Source organism: Malaya genurostris, chromosome 1, assembly GCF_030247185.1.
Source record: "Malaya genurostris strain Urasoe2022 chromosome 1, Malgen_1.1, whole genome shotgun sequence".
In the NCBI taxonomy this organism is placed as follows: domain Eukaryota; kingdom Metazoa; phylum Arthropoda; class Insecta; order Diptera; family Culicidae; genus Malaya; species Malaya genurostris.
In genome coordinates, this window is record NC_080570.1 from 142,361,990 (window position 1) to 142,373,953 (window position 11,964).

At 36.9% G+C, this 11,964-nt stretch overlaps 1 protein-coding gene across 11 annotated transcripts in view; it reads left to right on the plus strand.

Annotated features, from left to right (window-relative positions):
* LOC131425988 (otoferlin-like) overlaps nt 1-11,964 on the plus strand; it is a 158,793-nt gene that overhangs the window by 72,139 nt on the left and 74,690 nt on the right. The gene's annotated exons all lie outside the window — the stretch shown is intronic.

The window sequence follows — 11,964 nt, forward strand, 5'->3', positions numbered from 1 at the left end:
AATGTGATCCTCAGCAGATTGTTAAGCATCCCTTAGGGGTGCAGAATTTACTTCTGCTTTTATGTGTTTTTGTGTCGTCAATTTTTCCCATCCTCCTAGTCCAACCCTTACCATTTCCTTTCAATCCTTCCCTCTTATATATCGGGAAAATGATGCTAAAAACAAATTGATGGCAAGGCACAAATCTCCAAATATCAAGGGGAACGTGCGATTTGAGCCAATTTGTTCTGATTCCTGAAGAAATCTGGAGATTTGCAGACAAATCTGCAGACCTGACATCTCTGATTTTGAAAGATTTGATTTTTGATTTTTTGCTGGTTCCCATCTCGCTAGAGTTTGGCCTGCTGCACAATTTATAAAAAAATTTGGTCTGTTGCACATTTATAAAAAAATGTGTTTGCAGCATGCTTCCATAAAGTAACCGAGGAAATTACGCAGAAAATATAATAAGAAATTTAACTGAAATGCTGATTGAGACTGTAACGGAGTGCCACAATCATTGATATTTGATTCAGGTCTACCATTTTAAAACAATTCCCGTGCAATAGTATAAAATCCAGCTGCAAATCACAGATTTTTCGAAACAACAATTTTTAAACTAAGGTGCAAATTTCAAAAAAAAATTACAAGCAATTTCGCAGTGCTTTTGCCATTTTGAAGTTAGCTTGAAAAATGATCGGTTTAGACTTGACATCGAATCGAATTTGATCCAAAAAACAATATAACGTTGTTTAGAATAAGACTGATTGTGGGGCAAAATCCGGATAAGAATGCAATGAATGCTACGCAGCTGATATTGACGTTGGACTACGTCTTTCTTATTTATACTCTCCTAGTCTGTTCATCTTAGAAATAGGGATATGAATGTTTACTGAAGAGCTCAAAGAATTACTTATCTGTTAAAATGTGCTAATCAGAAGTGAAAATATTCATTTTATTGCGAACTTTGCACCAAACGAGTGCAAATAAACCAAACATTCAGCTGTCTGGAGTTCGAGAAAAATGCACCAAGCAGTGCTCTCAATATCGAAAAACATTCCACTTTTCGGCCCTTCTGAAGGCTAGAAATAAATTCCGTGTTGGATTATAAAAGTTTCGTTCGTTGAATAAGGCCAATATGCGAAGTAAAAATTAACATTTTATGCCGTTTTTCGTTCAGAAACACTGGTGGCGTGGATTATTCCGCTTTTGTACTTTCTGACGGTGTTTCATTGCCATTTCTGCTCGAAAGTGCAAAACCAGAGCAATCCACGCCACCAGTGTTTTTCAATGAAAAACGACATTAGTTTGCACCGTTCGCAAAAATTGCATAAGAAACTCGTTTAGGAAATACGAAATATCAGCTGCAGGATCTTGATTAGTATCAAGTCACTTGATATTTATACATATCTCGAATGCAGTCCTTCGTCAATATCTCAATCTGAATCAGGAGCACTTTTTTTGTCAATATCAGTACAACACGTCGCCATTTCTAACATCTTTCAGTTGTTTGGAAATTCGTAACCACACCGAATGTTTAGCATCACGCAAGCTGTTAACAGGTAAAATGTACCATGCGCTTCCTTTGAACGGAACGTATCTGGAGAAACATGGTAGTGCAAGCTAGTCATCCAAACGATTTCATGTTGCAAGATGCAGAGTGAATAATAAATTTCAATCGTCACAAACAAATCTTCAAATACTTGGATTACTATTCCTTAGGAAATATAGGGTTATTGGGAAGTATGTTTCCGGTGTTCTACAAAAGATGGTGCCACCTGTAGAATTTAGATCGGAGTGTGAATGTTGTGTGTTATATTGAAAACGTATCATGAGTGGGTTTGGTCGGTTCAAAAGCAGTGATATTAATAGAGACGAGGAGTGTTCCATTAAGGGTCGATTATTTTTAAGATGAAGAATTAGAACTTTGCTACACAACGATTCATGCCAGTCGCCCGTAGTAAATTTGCAAAAAAATGGCGTTTTCATATTAACTTTCTTTGTGAACAGTCGAAAAAAAGTCAATGTGGTGCAGGCAATGAAGAGTATGGATTGTATAAGGTACACCGCACTGAAAATAAAGCAATAAATAAGTGTCATTACACAAAAAGAGATATATGGGTACATTCAAATGGTTGGAAATTTTGCATCGTGCGAGTAAAATCCCAAATAGGACAGAGTGCGTTGTTTCAGGTCTGGAATTTTGCTAGAAAGCAGTCGGTTTTGTACCATAACTTAACAAAATACAAATAATAATTTTAACAATAACTGAGCATTCAATTTAAAATTACCGTGCTAAAAATTGGATCTATTATGGCAGTCCTGAGCGCAGCAAACATACACCCAGAATAACAATGTCGATCAAATTGACACCAAGGCGAAGGAATCAGTGAAACCGGATACGACAGCTTTTGTGCTTTGAATAATTATATATGCTTTTTTATCGAGTTGTGAGATTTGACTAAAATATTAGGCCCCGATTCGAAATTTGACGCAAACGGCGTTAACTTTGCGTTTGCTAAGCGGTTCAAAATGAACTGATTAAGTTTGCATTAGGCAGTTCAATTTGAACTGCTCTGCACTGACGAGTTGAAGACGAAAACGTAAAGAATAGTGAATTCGAATTCCATTTATTTTGAATACTTTACTTGCTATTTGCCGGGTATTCAACAAAAATTGGTTCATGTGTTTTCTATTTTGTAAAATTATTTAGTTTTCGCACACTGAACTGAAGTCGACATTATCTTCTCAGAGGGAAAACGTGATCTTGCATTTCGGTGAAGATTTTATAAAATGAATTTTCCCGTTTTTGACGGAAATAGAACGTAGTTGCTAAAGAAAGTATCATCTCTGCATGTGCAGCGCCTCTGTATTTCATTTTTTCATCTATTTTTTCAGTTATTGAAGAACCCATTCACCGTGCTCACTACGAGATAGCGTGAAGGTTATTCTTATGACATATCCCATGTATTTAGCAATTTTTTAAAGATTTTTGCAATTTACTTGAGTTAGAACGAATGCAGATGGCAAAACCTTGCAAATATGGGTTTAAAAACTGACCTATATATTTGAAAATTTCGGATTAAATTTGAATTATCAGGCCGTATACAGGTTTAATTTAGATGATATGAGCAAATAGCGGATAAAATTAAATTTGGTAATATTTCATCAATAAATCTCTAAATGCAACCCCAAAACCTAAGAATTTCCCAGATTTGAAAATTGCACCCGATCTCGCTTTTTGGAATATTCAAATATTCCACGAAAGATACTGAAACATTAATGATCCAGTTTTTTATCAAATTATTATATATTTCCGTATGTTCAAATAAGTTTAGTAACTTTCTTGATGTTTATGGTTGGATTCTGTTAAAAATTTTCAAATATTTAGGGCAGTATTTAAACAAATATTTGATGATAACACTTAAATAATAATTTTTGCCGCATTTGCAATCATTATATCTCTCGTCAATTAATAAATTCGTCCAAAAAAATTCATAATATAAGAGATATGCTAAACGCATAACAAGTTGAACATTGCATTACTTAAAAAGTCAAGACAAAATCGAATGTGTAGCTAGAGGATCTAAGCTCTGGAGATTATATGTCAAGTTCACTCAACTCTAGATCATTTCACCGAATGTCTTCTTTTCCGAAGTTTTTCGATTAATGGATCAATTCACCGAAATCACAAATCTAGAAGTTCTATAGAGGTTACTTTCATATTAAATAAACGCAAACCTTACCACAACTCACCACCGTTGACATGAAAAGTTCAGAGCAACCTTCCTTATATTAGTTTTTTTTATACGCAGGTGTCGCTGCGAGTAATTTATGCCGTTTTTCATTGAAAAACACTGGTGGCGTGAATTGCTCTGGTTTTGCACTTTCGAGCAGAAATGCAATATTTCGACGGTGTATCATTGCCATTTCTGCTCGAAAGTGCAAAACCAAAGCAATCCATGCCAAATACAAATTATAATACGGAATGCTTCGACAAATTTTCAAGGACACATTTTGCATCATACACTGTCATGATACACTGTCAGAATGACAATGTACTTTAACGAATTTTCTATAAAACTAGCAACGCTGAAGAGTAAGAACAAGTTCACCACAGTTACTGTTTATTATAGTGAAAAATAAATAAACAAACAGTTTTTATCTGATAATCAAGATTACAAACGAAATGTAAGTTAAACAATAATCTAGAATGGTTAAACCACAATGAATATTTTAGGTTGAAACGATCAGGTAAATATGTTTAACATTCTGCGTTCGCACATTAGTTATAGGAGGAGACGCGTGGTTGATCATGAATCATTGGAACGGGCGTTTTTTTTTTGTTGTATACCATGTGTCTCCATATATATAAATAGATCTCACACCTAGGTAAACGACTTCTAAAGTTAAAACTGGAGTAAAATGAAGATATACAAAAACGAGAACGTTTGTGTTCATTTTGCATCTTTTGTGCTAGTGCCGGCGATATTTAGACTGATTGTTGCAGTTTAATACAGCAACGATAAACATAAACAAACAAGTTTGTTTTGCACCGTAGCAACTAGCATAAAGTGTTGCCAGCAACGATCTCCTTCCACATTTTCAAACTATCGCAATGAAAGGGAGATATTGGCTAGGCTTACTTGTTCATGCTGTGAACCAAACATTGGCGGTTCGTTTGTATGAGACATAGGGGTATTATTATTTGTATTCGATCCATGCCACCATTGTTTTTCAATGAGAAAGGCTTTAGAAATGATTTCGTTCAATAAAGGTCCAATTCATTTGGATTTATTGTTTTAATAATCAAGTAACGTGAATCAAAAACTTGATTAAAATTATTTCTATAGTGGTAAGCTTCAAGCAGGACTGATTTCTAATACTGGCCATAACTGGAGAGTTTACCAAACGTTTGCTTAACTTTCCTTTAAAACCCCGGATATCGAGATGAAATCAGCTTTTTATTAACAATTTATCCGAAGGATAATACCAGTTGGAACATATCGCCATTTCTTTTGTGACAAAACACGTGCATTACAAGTGAACAAAATGTGAACAAACCTCTCGTGGTTGTTTTCTGAAACGCCTAAATTCGGTACAGATTCCTAAACATGTAGCACCTGGAACCAAGGAAGAAATATATAAATCACGTTCATGACTGAAGTGCAGCCTAAAATTTTCCGTTAGTTCACCGGAATGGATTTTTTCAAAATTTCACCCATTTATCTCTTGAATTTGTATTTTACGGAAATTGACAAAAAACGAACAGCGATAAACGTTCTGTTAAAACGATTTAATGCTAAATTCTTCTAGAAAATCAAACAAAATAATAACACGAATTCAAGTTTATAAATTTGAAATCAAGACTCATTTGGTCCGAATTAGTTTGGTTGTCATGCAAACAACAGAACGATCGTGCAATGGCCGGGGTCCCAGTTTGACGAATATTGTCTCCTCAAACACTGCGATGTTTTGATACTCATCACGTCTCTCAAATTGTGAAAATTACTTCCACTTGATGTCTCAAAACAATATTATATTTTTGCAAACACGCTATATTTCAGGTAAACCGACAAGTTATTGTGAGATATTCGACACAAAAATCTGTGATTTTCGTGCAATAAACAAGGTAAACCGTAAAACGATTGCATTACTGATTGTTTACTTTGTTGTAATCAGCCGACTTCGATTTTAATCGAATCATGATTGCGTCTTTAGAGAGGGCCGGTTATAATACCAATCGAACACATTACATATGAAAAACGAAAAAAAAAATCGCAGATCTACACGTTATCGGAAAACTACCTAATTTTCAGTGGCTTCCATCCAATCTCGGGCTTTCGTTCAGTAACCTAATTTTAAGTTGGTAGGGGCTATATCTCAGCTAACTCGTCTGGAATTTGATACTTAATTCAGTATGATTTCCAATTGGATTCTGAATCAGACCGATTCCGAACCGATCCTTGTCGGAATCGGTTGTTGCATTTGTTTCGGAATCCATTTGGAAATCATACTGAATTCCGAATCAAATTCAAGATGAGTTAACTGGGATGGCTCATGCAAAAATATACTGAATGGTAAGTGCATTGACTCAATTTTAGATGCGGTTTACTTTATTTTGGTTTATCGAACGGGGTGATTTTGCTCTTCGGTTTCTGGAAATAATGGAAAGAGCGAGTGAAAGACAGAAACGAGAGACAGCTAAGTTAGGTGAACAGTAGTCATTCAATAGGATCTTTCCTTTTACTTTATAAAGCCGAAATCAGTGTAATACATGCGCCAAGGAAATTAAACAAGAAATCGTGCAGCTAAAACATAATGTTTCCGGTGATCCCACTAAAACTTTTTTGGCAGAAATCAGATTCGGCAAGAAGCTCGGCATAATTTACTCCACATAATTTTGTTTTCGCAAAAGTAGGTCATGATGCTTTTGTTCTAACTTCTAAAAAGCCACAGGCATTGTGACACGACACTGCCAATGTAATATTTCATCGTACAGTCGAGGCTTCAGCGTTGCACCATGATAATTAATGACAGTTGGAGTCGGCAAGCAACATGTGGCCCATCCACCCATGCCCTATTGGCATTCTAGAGACTCTCGAACTCTCCGCCCCAAAACTCGGAACTGCATAATCACACGATTTATCTCCCTAAATTTATGCACAGTTTGCTACCCCAGCCTAAGCGCAAAATTATCCGCCCGGTAGAGTAGGTCTAAAGAGCACGGGCAACGGGCTGGAAGTTTAACAAATAGAGGAAGGCGAAAGGACGTGCGATCATAAATCAAACACCAAAGGAAAGCAGCGTACGACAGCGTAGAACTTATCAGCGAGTGTCAACTGCCGGATTAGGTGTGGGAAGTTTGAGTGGTATGATAATTTGTTCCGGCCTACTTCAGCACCGTCTCTTTGATGACCGTGAGAAGCGAGGGCGGTGTGGGCTTTATCGGGGGGGATGCATGCAAGTTGAGTTACAATGTAATCCACTCAGAGAATGGCCAATTAACTTGGGAATCGCTACAATTATTTGATATTGTCAAATGAAAGAAAAAAGAATCAGCATAACAAAGCAATTCAATATACGCCCAATTGCTCGATTTGTCACAAATTTAGACGTACCTGGAAAGGGCGGTTGATTGTTGTTGGGAGTTCCATTCTGAAGAGCAGTGATTTGTCAGTCTCCAGCTCAGCTCAACTTTTCCTACTGTTCGTGTAGCGGGGTTTGAGGGATGCGATTTAAAGAAACAAAAGCAACATTATTTATCGTTGGACAAACGAGAGCAAAATGTTCATTCGAGAAAGAAAGAAAGAAAAATACCTACGCAACAGCGAACAAGCTTCAGACGCAGAACAAACAAATGTTCGGATAGGAAAGTCAAGTCAAGCGTTTTTTTGAGCAGACACGGGTCTGTGATTTTCGTCTGACCAAAATGCTTCCAAGAAGTTGTTCTGCTAAAAATCAACTTCAAAATTGAATTTTAATAGGTAATATTTTTCCCAGTTCGTCGCCCTAGTGCTGAAGGGAAAAAAATTTAGCCGCACTAATGTTTCCACCTACATCAAGGAGCAATGAAGCTTCAACTCGTACCTCATCATACCAAGGTACACCATTCGCATGCTGTACAAACAAAATCAGTACAGTCATTCGGCTTAGCTCTGTCTTCTCGGATTTCAAAGAAAAAACATGGTGCTGCCTAATATTTTTGTGACGTACTAATTCTCTTGGGTATTACTGAGACATCGTGTCTTACTTCTAAATTAAACACATTATTTATTCAACTAACAACAACAGCTCCGAAATGCAACCCAATGACTGAGTTCTAGACTAATTTGGTTGTAGTTGCAAGAACATAACGCACTAAGCTAGATGAATGCTATTTGACAAATATCAGTGAAAATGTAAACAAACTACAGCTGTCAAACACCTTTTTTGATATCTTCTTCCATAACCCACAAGAAATTCTGACTACTTTGTTTTTTTTTGTATTTTACTTGCTTTTGGTTTGAGGATCGTAGCCTTATATCCGCCACTGACCTGACTACTTTGGTAGCCACTAGGCGGTTGTCATGACTCTTGTCATACAGTCAATGTGGCATAACATTTCATCCGGCTTCTACTAAGCCGGGATATTTTCAGCTTTCTTTGACTGCTTTGGTTGGAAAAAAAAGTCACCGATAATTTAGTACGATGATTCACTTATAAATATTTTAAATATAAACCAACAGTTTGTCGATTTAGCGAAAATTGATCTGAGAATATACGATAATTGCTAAATAGGAACTGAAACGATGTTTTTTTACCATTTGCTGTCGCCCTTGTTTGAAAAACAGCTGATATAACCTGACGAAAAATCTGGCATCTCTGGGGTGTAACCCAACAATCACAAAAATGCAATATCACAATTGTTGTTTGTTGTATTGGATGATTCAACTGAAATGGATTGATTCAACTAACTTTTTTTCTTATTTTCTCAACAGAAACTGTTTCAGAATAAAAACAGTACGACGGTCAACAAAAATCCTTCTGGTTGGATCAGTAACGTGATGAACCTAATTTGTTAAATCACAATTAAACGTCACTTTAAGGAGTGTATCGAAAATAAGCCATCCACAAATTTTTCTTTCAAATTATGATAAAAACGATATTTTATTCACACTAATAATTGATCCTTTATTGTTCGAGGTTAAACTTGAGGATACTGAAAATCGGATGAAATTTAAGTTATTCCTTCACGAATTTTCGAACTTTTGATCGAACGCTCTTCATCAAGTTCCGGACAAGTGTTGCATCGCATTTGAACTCCTGCATGTTCCCAGCTGCCTTACCAGTCTTCTTGAACACCTTTTTCACGATTGCCTAGTAACGTTCGATAGGTCGAAGAAATTTATACCTTTTCCGCAAGCCAATTGAGAATGGTTTTGGCATAGTGAGCCGACGCTAAATCCGGCCAAAACAGTGGAGGTGTACTATGCTTCTTATATAAAGGTAACATAATTTGACATATGTTTTATTTAAATTTTGAATCAGTAAGCTCTTAAAAACACCCTTTACAAAAATTATAGCTATGCACAAAATCAATGCTATTCGAAGTCGCAATTATTGGATAATTTATAATTTACGGGTTATATTCGGAAGTCCATACCATATATTGTTACTTATTTTAAAAGATCCTGGGTCTTCCGTCTGATAACGGCCTACTGTCAACATTCACTTTGAAAAAGAATTTCTGTTGAACCAAGATCGTTTGATTATTAATTCTAACACCGGACGAAAACAAACGTGTCTTTTTCGTTCAGTGTTATTACTGACTCTTAGCAAGCGTCGAGTCATACAGAGTCAATACTCAAAGTGAATGTTGACAGATGATATATTGGCCGTTATCAGATAAAAATGCATGAATTATAATTTGGAGTTTATTTCGATAACCAATTATCCTGAAAAAGCCAAATTCCAATTTGCACAATATTGCATTATGGATTTAATCTTTTATGTCATTTTTACTCCATTCATGCTAATGGAATCGACTATTATACTGATTCGAAATGGACACATTAATTGTCAATTCTCGTATATAATCTGACGTTCGATAGCTTAATAGGACACAGTGCACCTATGAAAGAGGATGGTTGGTCTATTAAGAGTGTATTCGAAACAGTCGTTGCTTCGATTTTATGGCGTATCGGGATTTTTATTTGCAAATAATTGAATAATGTAGATAAAATGTTTTTTTCATATTTACAAATTATTTAATGTTAACGATACGTTCTTCAGAATGGGTCATGACAGTGAGTGCGGGCATCATATTGAGAGACGCATAACTCTGCTTAACGAGGTTATGTATTGTCATTTCAGCACTAATCTGCAATTCGTTGATATTATGACAACCCTACATGGCATCGGAAAACTACCTAATTTTGAGTTTTTTTCACCTTCGATGTTTCCGTTCTAATTTAAGGTGAAGTGACTTTAAGGCTGTGAACCAACTAATTTGAGGAAGTGAAACATTATTGCAGTGATTTGAACTTGATCACTTCCGCTACTTCAAATCACGCCTTTTATTTGAGAACGGCCAATAATCCATCCATCAACATTCACTTTGAAGAGTAATTTCGAATGACTCGGCACTCGCTGAGAGTAAGTCATAATAGTAAACGGCAGAGAAAAGTGTTCTCTTTCGTCTGGTGTTAAATTTAATACTCTATCTTTAACAGCTCGCTTGCAATTTCTTTCGAAAGTGGAAGTTGACAGGTAGCTTATTGGCTGTTCTAAAAAAACGCGCGATATATTCACGTAGTTTGAATAGCACCAAAAATGCTAAGCTTCGTCTCCACTTACTGATTATATCCAAAGGAGACGGACGGTAAATAATAATTTCCTTCAGGCAGCAGGCTGTGCCTCCATAAGTCATCCAATCGACATCCAATGACGGGTGATGTGATGCGAAGTAAAACTCAATACACAGGGATATTACAGCCTCCTGTCACGACGCCATCTTGATGAGATCAAAATCGGAACTTCAAAATCAGCTGATTGCAACGTAAACAAACAAACAGTAATACATTTGTTTTACGCGTTTACCTTGTTTAGTGCACGAAAATTAGTGAATTTTTGGTCGGCTCACTCACAATAACTTGTCGGTTTACCTAAAATACAGCAGACAGTGTTTTGGGACATCAACTGAGGATAAATTTTCACAATTTGAGAGTCGCGATGAGTATCAAAACATCGCAGTGTTTGGGGCTCGAAACGCGAGGGGCTCAACGTAATCGGTATACTTTCAAATGGCTGGTGCTCACATACCGGTGTCAGATGGGTGGGATATTACGAATGTGGGGGAAGAAGGAGATAAACTTCCGATATCGGATAATTAAGAAATAAACAGTGTGAGCTTGCACCACCATCACTATTCAGGCGGAACGAGTGAGCAAACCGAGAGCTACTACAGGATTCCGTGTATGAATATACCGACACCCACTTGTTGTTCAAGTTGTTGTGTGGGGGCGGAGGACTCAACGACAACGGGAGAAACTGCACTTGGAACTAATCCAAAGTGAAGGCACCCGATAGCAATAAAAAGCAAACGATGTAAATGGCATAATGAAGCTATAAATGAAGTTGTTTCACCATGGTAACCGAGCTAACATCGTCCGTGCGATCCGATTTTACTGGCTGCACCGCATCGTAGCTGGAGGCACGCCGCATTCGGTAGTTGCTCTTTAATGACTGAAGTGCTACTTATGTTGTTCTAAAAGCTGTCGGAAACCGACAGTGCAAACCGACGATACTCAACCGACGGTGACTGCTAAGCCGATTAGTTTACTACCATTTAATGCCGTGTATTAGGGAAACCTGATTTTAATGGGTTGGCAGGAGTGCATGATCCATAGAATCTGTTCAAATTGACAGTCTGCTTCACAGTAGAAACCACTTAAAACACTACCGATAAGCAACTAACCATCACCGTTTTGTTTTATCTTTCTAATTTCAGATGTACACACAAACGGAAACAGGGAACTAATTACGATTGACACATTATCGGCCCTCGTTTTCGACTGGCAACAACACGCGTTATGTGTTTGAGCCCCTAAATGAAACGGGCAGAAGTCAGATTTCTGAAATGAGTGCAAATCAGTGTATAATTTGTCCCAGTGTCGACAGTGCTATAACGAAGCGTATCTTTCAGTACGGAAAGCTTCGGGTTGGAATGTTTGGAAATTGACATAATCGGCATACGGTTACGGTTGTGTTCTTTTTTTTTTTGTTTCAGTGCTACTCAAATTTGCCAAAATCTACAAGATATGACCGGCCGTAAAATGACACAATTCTGCCAACACTGATCTGACCGAATCGATTCAAATATCGATTTCCCAAAAGCATGGCATGTTACGATCTATTTTTTCTGAAAATTGCGCGCCAAACGTCAACTGTGAAATAACATTAGTAATTCTCTTTTCTTTTTGTTTCAACAAAACTTGCAAACGT